This window comes from Somniosus microcephalus, unplaced genomic scaffold, assembly GCF_052327205.1.
Source record: "Somniosus microcephalus isolate GS21.2 unplaced genomic scaffold, FLI_Smic_1.0 scaffold98, whole genome shotgun sequence".
Lineage (NCBI taxonomy): Eukaryota > Metazoa > Chordata > Chondrichthyes > Squaliformes > Somniosidae > Somniosus > Somniosus microcephalus.
Window position 1 is genome coordinate 453,342 of NW_028225285.1, and position 14,993 is coordinate 468,334.

Sequence of the window (14,993 nt, forward strand, 5' to 3'; positions counted from 1 at the left end):
CCCCGGGGGAAGGACAGCCCGGAGTGGGGAGGAGTAGTTGGAGACCAGAGTTAGAGAGGAGTCCGCCCCCCCCCGGGGGAAGGACAGCCCGGAGTGGGGAGGAGTAGTTGGAGACCAGAGTTAGAGAGGAGTCCCCCCCCCCCCGGGGGAAGGACAGCCCGGAGTGGGGAGGAGTAGTTGGAGACCAGAGTTAGAGAGGAGTCCCCCCCCGGGGGAAGGACAGCCCGGAGCGGGGAGGAGTAGTTGGAGACCAGAGTTAGAGAGGAGTCCGCCCCCCCGGGGGAAGGACAGCCCGGAGTGGGGAGGAGTAGTTGGAGACCAGAGTTAGAGAGGAGTCCCCCCCCCCCCGGGGGAAGGACAGCCCGGAGTGGGGAGGAGTAGTTGGAGACCAGAGTTAGAGAGGAGTCCCCCCCCCCGGGGGAAGGACAATATCTCTAAGGATATGGTGTTAAGGAAGCTAAAGGGATTGAAGGTGGACAAATCCCCAGGGCCTGATAACATGCATCCTAGGGTACTGAAGGAGGTGGCCCTAGAGATAGCGGATGCACTAAGGATGATTTTTCAGAATTCATTAGACTCGGGAACAGTGCCGATGGATTGGAGGGTAGCTAACGTTACCCCACTATTCAAAAAGGGGGGTAGGGAAAAAGCAGGTAATTACAGACCTGTAAGCCTTACATCAGTTGTGGGCAAAATGCTGGAGTCCATCATTAAGGATGAAATAGCGGAGCACTTAGCAAATGGGGACAGGATAGGACAGAGTCAACATGGATTTACAAAGGGTAAATCGTGCTTGACTAATCTATTGGAATTTTTTGAGGGAGTAACTGGTAGAATAGATGGGGGAGAGCCAGTAGATGTGGTGTACCTGGACTTCCAAAAGGCCTTCGATAAGGTCCCACATAAAAGATTAGCATGGAAAATTGAGGCTCATGGGATAAAGGGGAAAGTATTGGCGTGGATAGGGAACTGGCTGTCAGATAGAAAACAGAGAGTTGGAATAAACGGCTCATTTTCTGAATGGCAGGCAGTAACAAGTGGGGTACCACAGGGATCTGTCCTGGGCCCCCAGCTGTTCACAATTTACATTAATGACCTGGATCAGGGAGTCGGATGCAGCATTTCCAAATTTGCAGACGACACTAAACTAGGAGGGGGGGTGGGCTCAGAGGAAGAGACCAGGAAGCTCCAGAGCGATTTGGACAGACTGGGCGATTGGGCGGATAAATGGCAGATGCACTATAATGTGGACAAGTGCGAAGTTATCCACCTTGGGTGCAGGAACGGGAGGGCAAATTATTATTTAAATGGCAATAGATTGGGAGAGGGGGAAGTACAGAGAGACCTGGGTGTTCTTGTACACCAGTCACTGAAGGCGAGCATGCAGGTGCAACAGGCGGTCAAGAAGGCAAACGGTATGCTGGCCTTCATAGCAAAAGGGTTAGAATACAGGAACAGGGATACCTTGCTGCAGCTGTACAGGGCACTGGTGAGACCACACCTCGAGTACTGTGTACAGTTTTGGTCGCCTCATCTGAGGAAGGATGTTCTTGCCATGGAGGGGGTGCAGCGGCGATTCACCAGGCTGATACCAGGAATGGCGGGAATGACCTATGAGGAGAGACTATGCAGTTTAGGGATGTACACACTGGAGTTTAGAAGATTGAGAGGGGACCTCATAGAAGTGTATAAAATTCTGACAGGTCTAGACAGACTGGATGCAGAAGGAATGTTTCCCTTGGCGGGTGAGAACAGAACTAGAGGACATAATTTAAGGATAAGGGCTAAACCATTTAGGACAGAGATGAGGGGGAATTTCTTCACTCAGAGAGTGGTGAACCTGTGGAACTCATTGCCACAGAGGGCAGTGTACGCCAGCTCATTAAATATATTTAAGAGGGAATTAGATATATTTCTACGGGCAAAAGGGGTTAAGGGTTACGGAGAGAAGGCGGGGACGGGATACTGAATTAAAGGATCAGCCATGATCTCATCGAATGGCGGAGCAGGCACGAAGGGCCGAATGGCCTACTCCTGCTCCTATCTTCTATGTATCTATGTACCAGAGTTAGAGAGGAGTCCCCCCCCCCCGGGGGAAGGACAGCCCGGAGCGGGGAGGAGTAGTTGGAGACCAGAGTTAGAGAGGAGTCCGCCCCCCCCCCGGGGGAAGGACAGCCCGGAGCGGGGAGGAGTAGTTGGAGACCAGAGTTAGAGAGGAGTCCCCCCCCCGGGGAAGGACAGCCCGGAGTGGGGAGGAGTAGTTGGAGACCAGAGTTAGAGAGGAGTCCCCCCCCCCGGGGGAAGGACAGCCCGGAGTGGGGAGGAGTAGTTGGAGACCAGAGTTAGAGAGGAGTCCCCCCCCCCCGGGGGAAGGACAGCCCGGAGTGGGGAGGAGTAGTTGGAGACCAGAGTTAGAGAGGAGTCCGCCCCCCGGGGGAAGGACAGCCCGGAGCGGGGAGGAGTAGTTGGAGACCAGAGTTAGAGAGGAGTCCGCCCCCCCCCCCCCCGGGGGAAGGACAGCCCGGAGTGGGGAGGAGTAGTTGGAGACCAGAGTTAGAGAGGAGTCCGCCCCCCGGGGGAAGGACAGCCCGGAGTGGGGAGGAGTAGTTGGAGACCAGAGTTAGAGAGGAGTCCCCCCCCCCGGGGGAAGGACAGCCCGGAGCGGGGAGGAGTAGTTGGAGACCAGAGTTAGAGAGGAGTCCCCCCCCCCGGGGGAAGGACAGCCCGGAGTGGGGAGGAGTAGTTGGAGACCAGAGTTAGAGAGGAGTCCCCCCCCCGGGGGAAGGACAGCCCGGAGTGGGGAGGAGTAGTTGGAGACCAGAGTTAGAGAGGAGTCCCCCCCGCCCGGGGGAAGGACAGCCCGGAGTGGGGAGGAGTAGTTGGAGACCAGAGTTAGAGAGGAGTCCGCCCCCCGGGGGAAGGACAGCCCGGAGTGGGGAGGAGTAGTTGGAGACCAGAGTTAGAGAGGAGTCCGCCCCCCGGGGGAAGGACAGCCCGGAGCGGGGAGGAGTAGTTGGAGACCAGAGTTAGAGAGGAGTCCGCCCCCCGGGGGAAGGACAGCCCGGAGTGGGGAGGAGTAGTTGGAGACCAGAGTTAGAGAGGAGTCCGCCCCCCGGGGGAAGGACAGCCCGGAGTGGGGAGGAGTAGTTGGAGACCAGAGTTAGAGAGGAGTCCCCCCCCGGGGGAAGGACAGCCCGGAGTGGGGAGGAGTAGTTGGAGACCAGAGTTAGAGAGGAGTCCCCCCCCCCCGGGGGAAGGACAGCCCGGAGTGGGGAGGAGTAGTTGGAGACCAGAGTTAGAGAGGAGTCCCCCCCCGGGGGAAGGACAGCCCGGAGTGGGGAGGAGTAGTTGGAGACCAGAGTTAGAGAGGAGTCCGCCCCCCGGGGGAAGGACAGCCCGGAGTGGGGAGGAGTAGTTGGAGACCAGAGTAAGAGAGGAGTCCCCCCCCCCGGGGGAAGGACAGCCCGGAGTGGGGAGGAGTAGTTGGAGACCAGAGTTAGAGAGGAGTCCCCCCCCCGGGGGAAGGACAGCCCGGAGTGGGGAGGAGTAGTTGGAGACCAGAGTTAGAGAGGAGTCCCCCCCCCCGGGGGAAGGACAGCCCGGAGTGGGGAGGAGTAGTTGGAGACCAGAGTTAGAGAGGAGTCCCCCCCCCGGGGGAAGGACAGCCCGGAGTGGGGAGGAGTAGTTGGAGACCAGAGTTAGAGAGGAGTCCCCCCCCCCCGGGGGAAGGACAGCCCGGAGTGGGGAGGAGTAGTTGGAGACCAGAGTTAGAGAGGAGTCCCCCCCCCCGGGGGAAGGACAGCCCGGAGTGGGGAGGAGTAGTTGGAGACCAGAGTTAGAGAGGAGTCCCCCCCCCCCGGGGGAAGGACAGCCCGGAGTGGGGAGGAGTAGTTGGAGACCAGAGTTAGAGAGGAGTCCCCCCCCCCGGGGGAAGGACAGCCCGGAGCGGGGAGGAGTAGTTGGAGACCAGAGTTAGAGAGGAGTCCCCCCCCCCCGGGGGAAGGACAGCCCGGAGTGGGGAGGAGTAGTTGGAGACCACAGTTAGAGAGGAGTCCCCCCCCCCCGGGGGAAGGACAGCCCGGAGTGGGGAGGAGTAGTTGGAGACCAGAGTTAGAGAGGAGTCCGCCCGCCCGGGGAGAAGGGACAGCCCGGAGTGGGGAGGAGCAGTTGGAGACCAGAGTAAGAGAGGAGTCCGCCCGCCCGGGGGAAGGACAGCCCGGAGTGGGGAGGAGTAGTTGGAGACCAGAGTTAGAGAGGAGTCCGCCCCCCGGGGGAAGGACAGCCCGGAGTGGGGAGGAGTAGTTGGAGACCAGAGTTAGAGAGGAGTCCCCCCCCCGGGGGAAGGACAGCCCGGAGTGGGGAGGAGTAGTTGGAGACCAGAGTTAGAGAGGAGTCCGCCCCCCGGGGGAAGGACAGCCCGGAGTGGGGAGGAGTAGTTGGAGACCAGAGTTAGAGAGGAGTCCGCCCCCCGGGGGAAGGACAGCCCGGAGTGGGGAGGAGTAGTTGGAGACCAGAGTTAGAGAGGAGTCCCCCCCCCCCCGGGGGAAGGACAGCCCGGAGTGGGGAGGAGTAGTTGGAGACCAGAGTTAGAGAGGAGTCCCCCCCCCCGGGGGAAGGACAGCCCGGAGTGGGGAGGAGTAGTTGGAGACCAGAGTTAGAGAGGAGTCCGGCCCCCCGGGGGAAGGACAGCCCGGAGCGGGGAGGAGTAGTTGGAGACCAGAGTTAGAGAGGAGTCCCCCCCCCGGGGGAAGGACAGCCCGGAGTGGGGAGGAGTAGTTGGAGACCAGAGTTAGAGAGGAGTCCCCCCCCCGGGGGAAGGACAGCCCGGAGTGGGGAGGAGTAGTTGGAGAACAGAGTTAGAGAGGAGTCCGCCCGCCCGGGGAGAAGGGACAGCCCGGAGTGGGGAGGAGTAGTTGGAGAACAGAGTTAGAGAGGAGTCCCCCCCCCCGGGGGAAGGACAGCCCGGAGTGGGGAGGAGTAGTTGGAGACCAGAGTTAGAGAGGAGTCCGCCCGCCCGGGGAGAAGGGACAACCGCCGGCCGGCACCTTGGGCAACAAGGGCTCGCGGGTGGGCGGGGCAAAACCTCACCCGCGCGCTGAGGCGGTTGAACGGCCGATCAGGAGCCACGTGACCCCGGAGCTGGCGGCGGTCTTTCAACACAGTGGGCGGGGCCCCGGGGCGTTGCGGGCTGCGATTGGTGAGCGCAGCTGTCAATCTACGAGTCGCAGCCAATAGAAGAGACGGACTCAGTGAGGAACTTTAAGCGCGGGCTGCGTGGCCGCAGTGCGCATGCTCGTTGCTGCTCGCAGTCCCCGGATGAGGCTCCGGTTTGAGGCAGGAGATAAAATGGCGGCGGGACTGAGGAGCGGCGGATGGTGCGGTGAGTGTGGATCAGAGAATCTCCGGCATTTACAGCAGCGCCGGCCTCTCTCAGGCAATCTCTGGGAACCTGGGGGCGAAGCGGGCGCGGGGCCCGGGGGGAGGAAGCGGGCACCTGGGTGGGGGGGAGCGGGCTGTGGGGGGCGAGTCTTTGGGTGAGGGGGTGGGGTGGAGCGGGCTGTGGGGGGGAGCGGGCTGTGGGGGGTGGTTCTTTGGGGGTGGGGTGTTTGGGTTGACGTGCGCTCCTTGCGCTGCCTGCGTTTGTCTTCCGATTGCTCCCGCGAGGAGACTCGGTGTTTGGTGCCTTCCCGGATGCTTCTCCTCCACTTTGTGCGGTCTTGGGCCAGGGATTCCCAGGTGTCGATGGGGATGTTACACTTTTTCAAGGAGTCTTTGAGGGTGTCCTTGAAGCGTTTCCTCTGCCCACCTGGGGCTCTCTTGCCGTGTCGGAGCTCCGAGTAGAGCGCTTGTTTTGGGAGTCTCGTATCGGGCATGTGGACAATGTGACCTGTCCATCGGAGCTGATCGAGCGCGGTCAAAGCTTCGATGCTGGGGATGTTGGCCTGAGCGAGAACACCAACGTTGGTGCGTCTATCCTGCCAATAGATTTGCAGGATCTTGCGGAGGCAGCGTTGGTGGTACCTCTCCAGTGCTTTGAGGTGCCTGCTGTACATGGTCCATGTCTCTGAGGCATACAGCAGGGCGGGTATCACTGCTGCTCTGTAGACCATGAGCTTCGTGCTGGGTTTGTGGTCCTGGTCTTCAAACACTCTCTTCCTCAGGCGACCGAAGGCTGTACTGGCACACTGATGGCGGTGTTGGACTTCGTCATCGACGTCTGTCCTTGTTGACAGTAGGCTCCCGAGGCTGGAAAGTGGTCCACGTTGTGAGACTATGCCCCCTAGTTCTAGACACTCCAGCCTGGGGAAACAACCTCTTGGCATCTACCCTGTCAATCCCCTTCAGAATCTTGCATGTTTCAATGAGATCACCTCGCATTCTTCTAAACTCCAGAGAGTATCGTCCCATTCTACACAATCTCTCCTCATAGGACAGCCCTCTCATCCCAGGAATCAATCTAGTGAACCTTCGTTGCACCGCCTCCAAGGCAATTATATCCTTCCTTAGATAAGGAGACTAAAACTGTGCACAGTACTCCAGGTGTGGTCTGACCAAGGCCCTGTACAATTGGAGCAAGACTTCCTTACTCTTATACTCCAACCCCCTTGCAATAAACGCCAATATGTCACTTGCCTTCCTTATTGCTTGCTGTACCTGCACGCTAGCTTTCTGTGTTTCTTGCACGAGGACACCCAAATCTCTCTCAACACCAACATTTGAAAGTTTCTCACCATTTAAAAAATATTCTGTTTTTCTATTCTTCCTACCAAAGTGAATAACCTCACATTTCCCCACGTTACACTCCATCTGCCACCTTACTGCCCACTCAGTCTTATCTATACCCCTTTGCAGAGTCTTTGTGTTCTCCTCACCGCTTACCGTCCCACCTAGATTTGTATCGTCAGCAAACTTGGATACATTACACATTGTCCCTTCATCTAGGTCATTAATATAGATTGTAAATAGCTGAGGCCCCAACACTGATCCTTGTGGCACCCCACTAGTTACAGCCTGCCAACATGAAAAAGACCCGTTTATCCCTACTCTGTTTTCTGTCTGGTAACCAATCCTTGATCCATGCTACTGTATTACCCCAACCCCATGAGCCCTAATCTTGTGCAATAACCTTTTATGTGACACCTTATCGAATGCCTTTTGGAAATCTAAATATACTACATCCACTGGTTCCCCTTTATCTACCCTGCTAGTAACATCATCAAAAAACTCTAAATTTGTCAAACACGATTTCCCTTTCATAAAACCATGTTGACTTTGCCTAATCATGTTATGATTTTTCTAAGTGCCTGGATACCACTTCCTTAACAATGGATTCCAGTGTTTTCCGAATGACTTGTGTCGGGCTAACTGGCCTGTCGTTCCCTGTTTTTTCTCTCCCTCCTTTCTTGAATAGCAGTGTTACATTTGCGACCTTCCAATCCGCTGGGACCATTCCAGAATCTTGGGAATTTTGGAAGATCAAAACCAATGCGTCCACTATCTCTTCAGCCACCTCTTTTACAACCCTAGGATGTAGGCCGTCGGGTCCAGGGGATTTGTCGGTTTTCAGTCCTATTAGTTTCTCAAGTACTTTTTCGCTACTCATATGAATTACGTTAAGTTCCTCACCCTCATTAGACCCTTGGTTCCCCACCATTTTTGATATGCTTTTTGTGTCTTCTACTGTGAAGACAGATACAAAATATTTGTTTAACGTTTCTGCCATTTCCTTATTCCCCATAATAATTTCTCCTGTCTCAGCCTCTAAGGGACCAATGTTTACTTTTGCTACTCTCTTCCTTCCTACATACTTGTAGACAATCTTACAATCTGCTTTTAGATTTCTTGCTCGTTTTCTGTCATTGCATTTTTTCCCTTTTTTATCAATTTTTGGTCACTCTTTGCTGGTTTCTGAAACTCTCTCAATCCTCAGGCTTACTATTATTCTTTGCAACATTATAAGCTTCTGTCAATCTAATGCTATCCTTACCTTTAGTTAGCCACGGTTGGATCACTTCCCGTGGAGTTTTTGTTTCTCAATGGAATGTATTTTAGTTGAGAATTATGAAATATTTCTTTAAATGCTAGCCACTGCTTATCTACCGCCATACCTTTTAATCTATTTTTCCAATCTACCTCAGCCAACTCGCCCCTCATACCTATGTAATTGGCTTTATTTAAGTTTAAGACACTAGTTTCGGACTTAGGCAAGTCACTCTCTCTCAAAATTAATGTGAAGTTCTAACATATTATGATCACTCTGCCCCACTGGATCCTTTACTATGAGGTTGCTAATTAACCCTGTCTTATTACACAATACAAGTTCTAACATTGTTGGTTCCATGACATTTTGTTCCAGGAAAATGTCCCGAATGGATTCCATGAACTTGTCCTGCAGACTCTTGCTCCACAGCCCTGTAGGTTACAGCTCTTCAAGTGTACACCCAAGTACTTTTTAAATGTGCTGAGGGTCTCTGCCTCTACCACCCTTTCAGGCAGTGAGTTCCAGACCCCGACCACCCTCTGGGTGAAAAAAAATTACATCTGCTCTGCACCCTCTAGTGGATGGACTGGGGAGAAAGGTCTTTACTAGCCGAGGCATAGAATATAAGAGCTGGGAGGTAATGAGTGAACTGTATGGCTAGGCCGCAGCTAGAATACTGGGTGCAGTTCTGGTCACCACATTACAGGAAGGATGTGATTGCACCAGAGTGCAGAGGAGATTTACGGGGATTTTGCCTGGGCTGGGGAATTTTTGCTCTGTGGAAAGATTGGATAGGCTGGGGTTGTTTTCTTTGGAACAGAGAAGGCCAAGGGGAGACTCGATTGAGGTGTATCAAATTATTAGGGGCCTAGATTGAGTGGATAGGAAGGACCTATTTCCCTTAGTGGAGAGGTCAATAGCCAGGGGGCATAGATTTAAAGCAGATGGTCAAAGGATTAGAGGGGTTTTGAGGAGAGTTATTTACACCCAGAGGGTGGTGGAGGTCTGGAACTCACTGCCTGAAAGGGTTTTAGAGGCAGAGACACTCATCACGTTTAAAAACTGCTTGAAGTGCCGTAAGCTACAGGGCTACGGACCAAGTGCTGGAAAGTGCGATTAGAGTGGATAGATCTTTGTCAGCCGGCTCGGACAAGATGGGCCGAATGTCCCCCTCCTGTGCTGTAAATTTCTATGATTGTGTAACCCGGGGAGGATGGGCCCAGTGAGATCAGACAGTGTGTAACCTGGGGAGGATGGGCCCAGTGAGATCAGTCAGTGTGTAACCCGGGGAGGATGGGCCCAGTGAGATCAGACAGTGTGTAACCCGGGGAGGATGGGCCCAGTGAGATCAGACAGTGTGTAACCCGGGGAGGATGGGCCCAGTGAGATCAGACAGTGTGTAACCCGGGGAGGATGGGCCCAGTGAGATCAGACAGTGTGTAACCCGGGGAGGATGGGCCCAGTGAGATCAGACAGTGTGTAACCCGGGGAGGATGGGCCCAGTGAGATCAGACAGTGTGTAACCCGGGGAGGATGGGCCCAGTGAGATCAGACAGTGTGTAACCCGGGGAGGATGGGCCCAGTGTGATCAGACAGTGTGTAACCCGGGGAGGATGGGCCCAGTGAGATCAGACAGTGTGTAACCCGGGGAGGATGGGCCCAGTGAGATCAGACAGTGTGTAACCCGGGGAGGATGGGCCCAGTGAGATCAGACAGTGTGTAACCCGGGGAGGATGGGCCCAGTGAGATCAGACAGTGTGTAACCCGGGGAGGATGGGCCCAGTGAGATCAGACACTGTGTAACCCGGGGAGGATGGGCCCAGTGAGATCAGACAGTGTGTAACCCGGGGAGGATGGGCCCAGTGAGATCAGACAGTGTGTAACCCCGGGGAGGATGGGCCCAGTGAGATCAGACCGTGTGTAACCCGGGGAGGATGGGCCCAGTGAGATCAGACAGTGTGTAACCCCGGGGAGGATGGGCCCAGTGAGATCAGACCGTGTGTAACCCGGGGAGGATGGGCCCAGTGAGATCAGACAGTGTGTAACCCGGGGAGGATGGGCCCAGTGAGATCAGACAGTGTGTAACCCGGGGAGGATGGGTCCAGTGAGATCAGACAGTGTATAACCCGGGGAGGATGGGCCCAGTGAGATCAGACAGTGTGTAACCCGGGGAGGATGGGCCCAGTGAGATCAGTGTGTAACCCGGGGAGGATGGGCCCAGTGAGATCAGACAGTGTGTAACCCGGGGAGGATGGGCCCAGTGAGATCAGACAGTGTGTAACCCGGGGAGGATGGGCCCAGTGAGATCAGACAGTGTGTAACCCGGGGAGGATGGGCCCAGTGAGATCAGACAGTGTGTAACCCGGGGAGGATGGGCCCAGTGAGATCAGACAGTGTGTAACCCGGGGAGGATGGGCCCAGTGAGATCAGACAGTGTGTAACCCGGGGAGGATGGGCCCAGTGAGATCAGACAGTGTGTAACCCGGGGAGGATGGGCCCAGTGAGATCAGGCAGTGTGTAACCCGGGGAGGATGGGCCCAGTGAGATCAGACAGCGTGTAACCCGGGGAGGATGGGCCCAGTGAGATCAGACAGTGTGTAACCCGGGGAGGATGGGCCCAGTGAGACAGTGTGTAACCCGGGGAGGATGGGCCCAGTGAGATCAGACAGTGTGTAACCCGGGGAGGATGGGCCCAGTGAGATCAGACAGTGTGTAACCCGGGGAGGATGGGCCCAGTGAGATCAGACAGTGTGTAACCCGGGGAGGATGGGCCCAGTGAGATCAGACCGTGTGTAACCCGGGGAGGATGGGCCCAGTGAGATCAGACAGTGTGTAACCCGGGGAGGATGGGCCCAGTGAGATCAGACAGTGTGTAACCCGGGGGGGATGGACCCAGTGAGATCAGACAGTGTGTAACCCGGGGAGGATGGGCCCAGTGAGATCAGACAGTGTGTAACCCGGGGAGGATGGGCCCAGTGAGATCAGACAGTGTGTAACCCGGGGAGGATGGGCCCAGTGAGATCAGACAGTGTGTAACCCGGGGAGGATGGGCCCAGTGAGATCAGACAGTGTGTAACCCGGGGAGGATGGGCCCAGTGTGATCAGGCAGTGTGTAACCCGGGGAGGATGGGCCCAGTGTGATCAGACAGTGTGTAACCCGGGGAGGATGGGCCCAGTGAGATCAGACAGTGTGTAACCCGGGGAGGATGGGCCCAGTGAGATCAGACAGTGTGTAACCCGGGGAGGATGGGCCCAGTGAGATCAGACAGTGTGTAACCCGGGGAGGATGGGCCCAGTGAGATCAGGCAGTGTGTAACCCGGGGAGGATGGGCCCAGTGAGATCAGACAGTGTGTAACCCGGGGAGGATGGGCCCAGTGAGATCAGACAGTGTGTAACCCGGGGAGGATGGGCCCAGTGAGATCAGACAGTGTGTAACCCGGGGGGGATGGGCCCAGTGAGATCAGACAGTGTGTAACCCGGGGAGGATGGGCCCAGTGAGATCAGGCAGTGTGTAACCCGGGGAGGATGGGCCCAGTGAGATCAGACAGTGTGTAACCCGGGGAGGATGGGCCCAGTGAGATCAGACAGTGTGTAACCCGGGGAGGATGGGCCCAGTGAGATCAGACAGTGTGTAACCCGGGGAGGATGGGCCCAGTGAGATCAGACAGTGTGTAACCCGGGGAGGATGGGCCCAGTGAGATCAGACAGTGTGTAACCCGGGGAGGATGGGCCCAGTGAGATCAGACAGTGTGTAACCCGGGGAGGATGGGCCCAGTGAGATCAGGCAGTGTGTAACCCGGGGAGGATGGGCCCAGTGAGATCAGGCAGTGTGTAACCCGGGGAGGATGGGCCCAGTGAGATCAGACAGTGTGTAACCCGGGGAGGATGGGCCCAGTGAGATCAGACAGTGTGTAACCCGGGGAGGATGGGCCCAGTGAGATCAGACAGTGTGTAACCCGGGGAGGATGGGCCCAGTGAGATCAGACAGTGTGTAACCTGGGGAGGATGGGCCCAGTGTGATCAGACAGTGTGTAACCCGGGGAGGATGGGCCCAGTGAGATCAGACAGTGTGTAACCCGGGGAGAATGGGCCCAGTGAGATCAGACAGTGTGTAACCCGGGGAGGATGGGCCCAGTGAGATCAGACAGTGTGTAACCCGGGGAGGATGGGTCCAGTGAGATCAGACAGTGTGTAACTCGGGGAGGATGGGCCAAGTGAGATCAGACAGTGTGTAACCCGGGGAGGATGGGCCCAGTGAGATCAGACAGTGTGTAACCCGGGGAGGATGGGCCCAGTGAGATCAGACAGTGTGTAACCCGGGGAGGATGGGCCCAGTGAGATCAGACAGTGTGTAACCCGGGGAGGATGGGCCCAGTGAGATCAGACAGTGTGTAACCCGGGGAGGATGGGCCCAGTGAGATCAGACAGTGTGTAACCCGAGGAGGATGGGCCCAGTGAGATCAGACAGTGTGTAACCCGGGGAGGATGGGCCCAGTGAGATCAGACAGTGTGTAACCCGGGGAGGATGGGCCCAGTGAGATCAGACAGTGTGTAACCCGGGGAGGATGGGCCCAGTGAGATCAGACAGTGTGTAACCCGGGGAGGATGGGCCCAGTGAGATCAGACAGTGTGTAACCCGGGGAGGATGGGCCCAGTGAGATCAGACAGTGTGTAACCCGGGGAGGATGGGCCCAGTGAGATCAGACAGTGTGTAACCCGGGGAGGATGGGCCCAGTGAGATCAGACAGTGTGTAACCCGGGGAGGATGGGCCCAGTGAGATCAGACAGTGTGTAACCCGGGGAGGATGGGCCCAGTGAGATCAGACAGTGTGTAACCCGGGGAGGATGGGCCCAGTGAGATCAGACAGTGTGTAACCCGGGGAGGATGGGCCCAGTGAGATCAGACAGTGTGTAACCCGGGGAGGATGGGCTCAGTGAGATCAGACAGTGTGTAACCCGGGGAGGATGGGCCCAGTGAGATCAGACAGTGTGTAACCCCGGGAGGATGGGCCCAGTGAGATCAGACAGTGTGTAACCCGGGGAGGATGGGCCCAGTGTGATCAGACAGTGTGTAACCCGGGGAGGATGGGCCCAGTGAGATCAGACACTGTGTAACCCGGGGAGGATGGGCCCAGTGAGATCAGACAGTGTGTAACCCGGGGAGGATGGGCCCAGTGAGATCAGACAGTGTGTAACCCGGGGAGGATGGGCCCAGTGAGATCAGACATTGTAACCCGGGGAGGATGGGCCCAGTGAGATCAGACAGTGTGTAACCCGGGGAGGATGGGCCCAGTGAGATCAGGCAGTGTGTAACCCGGGGAGGATGGGCCCAGTGAGCTCAGGCAGTGTGTAACCCGGGGAGGATGGGCCCAGTGAGATCAGACAGTGTGTAACCTGGGGAGGATGGGCCCAGTGTGATCAGACAGTGTGTAACCCGGGGAGGATGGGCCCAGTGTGATCAGACAGTGTGCAACCCGGGGAGGATGGGCCCAGTGAGATCAGACAGTGTGTAACCCGGGGAGGGTGGGCCCAGTGAGATCAGACAGTGTGCAACCTGGGGAGGATGGGCCCAGTGAGATCAGACAGTATGTAACCCGGGGAGGATGGGCCCAGTGAGATCAGACAGTGTGTAACCCGGGGAGGATGGGCCCAGTGAGATCAGACAGTGTGTAACCCGGGGAGGATGGGCCCAGTGTGATCAGACAGTGTGCAACCCGGGGAGGATGGGCCCAGTGTGATCAGACAGTGTGCAACCTGGGGAGGATGGGCCCAGTGAGATCAGACAGTGTGTAACCCGGGGAGGATGGGCCCAGTGAGATCAGACAGTCTGTAACCCGGGGAGGATGGGCCCAGTGAGATCAGACAGTGTGTAACCCGGGGAGGATGGGCCCAGTGAGATCAGACAGTGTGTAACCCGGGGAGGATGGGCCCAGTGAGATCAGACAGTCTGTAACCCGGGGAGGATGGGCCCAGTGAGATCAGACAGTGTGTAACCCGGGGAGGATGGGCCCAGTGAGATCAGACGGTGTGTAACCCGGGGAGGATGGGCCCAGTGAGATCAGACGGTGTGTAACCCGGGGAGGATGGGCCCAGTGAGATCAGACAGTGTGTAACCCGGGGAGGATGGGCCCAGTGAGATCAGACAGTGTGTAACCCGGGGAGGATGGGCCCAGTGAGATCAGACAGTGTGTAACCCGGGGAGGATGGGCCCAGTGAGATCAGACAGTGTGTAACCCGGGGAGGATGGGCCCAGTGAGATCAGACAGTGTGTAACCCGGGGAGGATGGGCCCAGTGAGATCAGACAGTCTGTAACCCGGGGAGGATGGGCCCAGTGAGATCAGACAGTCTGTAACCTGGGGAGGATGGGCCCAGTGAGATCAGACAGTGTGTAACCCGGGGAGGATGGGCCCAGTGAGATCAGACAGTGTGTAACCCGGGGAGGATGGGCCCAGTGAGATCAGACAGTGTGTAACCCGGGGAGGATGGGCCCAGTGAGATCAGACAGTGTGTAACCTGGGGAGGATGGGCCCAGTGAGATCAGACAGTGTGTAACCCGGGGAGGATGGGCCCAGTGAGATCAGACAGTGTGTAACCCGGGGAGGATGGGCCCAGTGAGATCAGACAGTGTGTAACCCGGGGAGGATGGGCCCAGTGAGATCAGACAGTGTGTAACCCGGGGAGGATGGGCCCAGTGTGATCAGACGGTGTGTAACCCGGGGAGGATGGGCCCAGTGAGATCAGACGGTGTGTAACCCGGGGAGGATGGGCCCAGTGAGATCAGGCAGTGTGTAACCCGGGGAGGATGGGCCCAGTGAGATCAGACAGTGTGTAACCCGGGGAGGATGGGCCCAGTGAGATCAGACAGTGTGTAACCCGGGGAGGATGGGCCCAGTGAGATCAGACAGTGTGTAACCCGGGGAGGATGGGCCCAGTGAGATCAGACAGTGTGTAACCCGGGGAGGATGGGCCCAGTGAGATCAGACAGTGTGTAACCCGGGGAGGATGGGCCC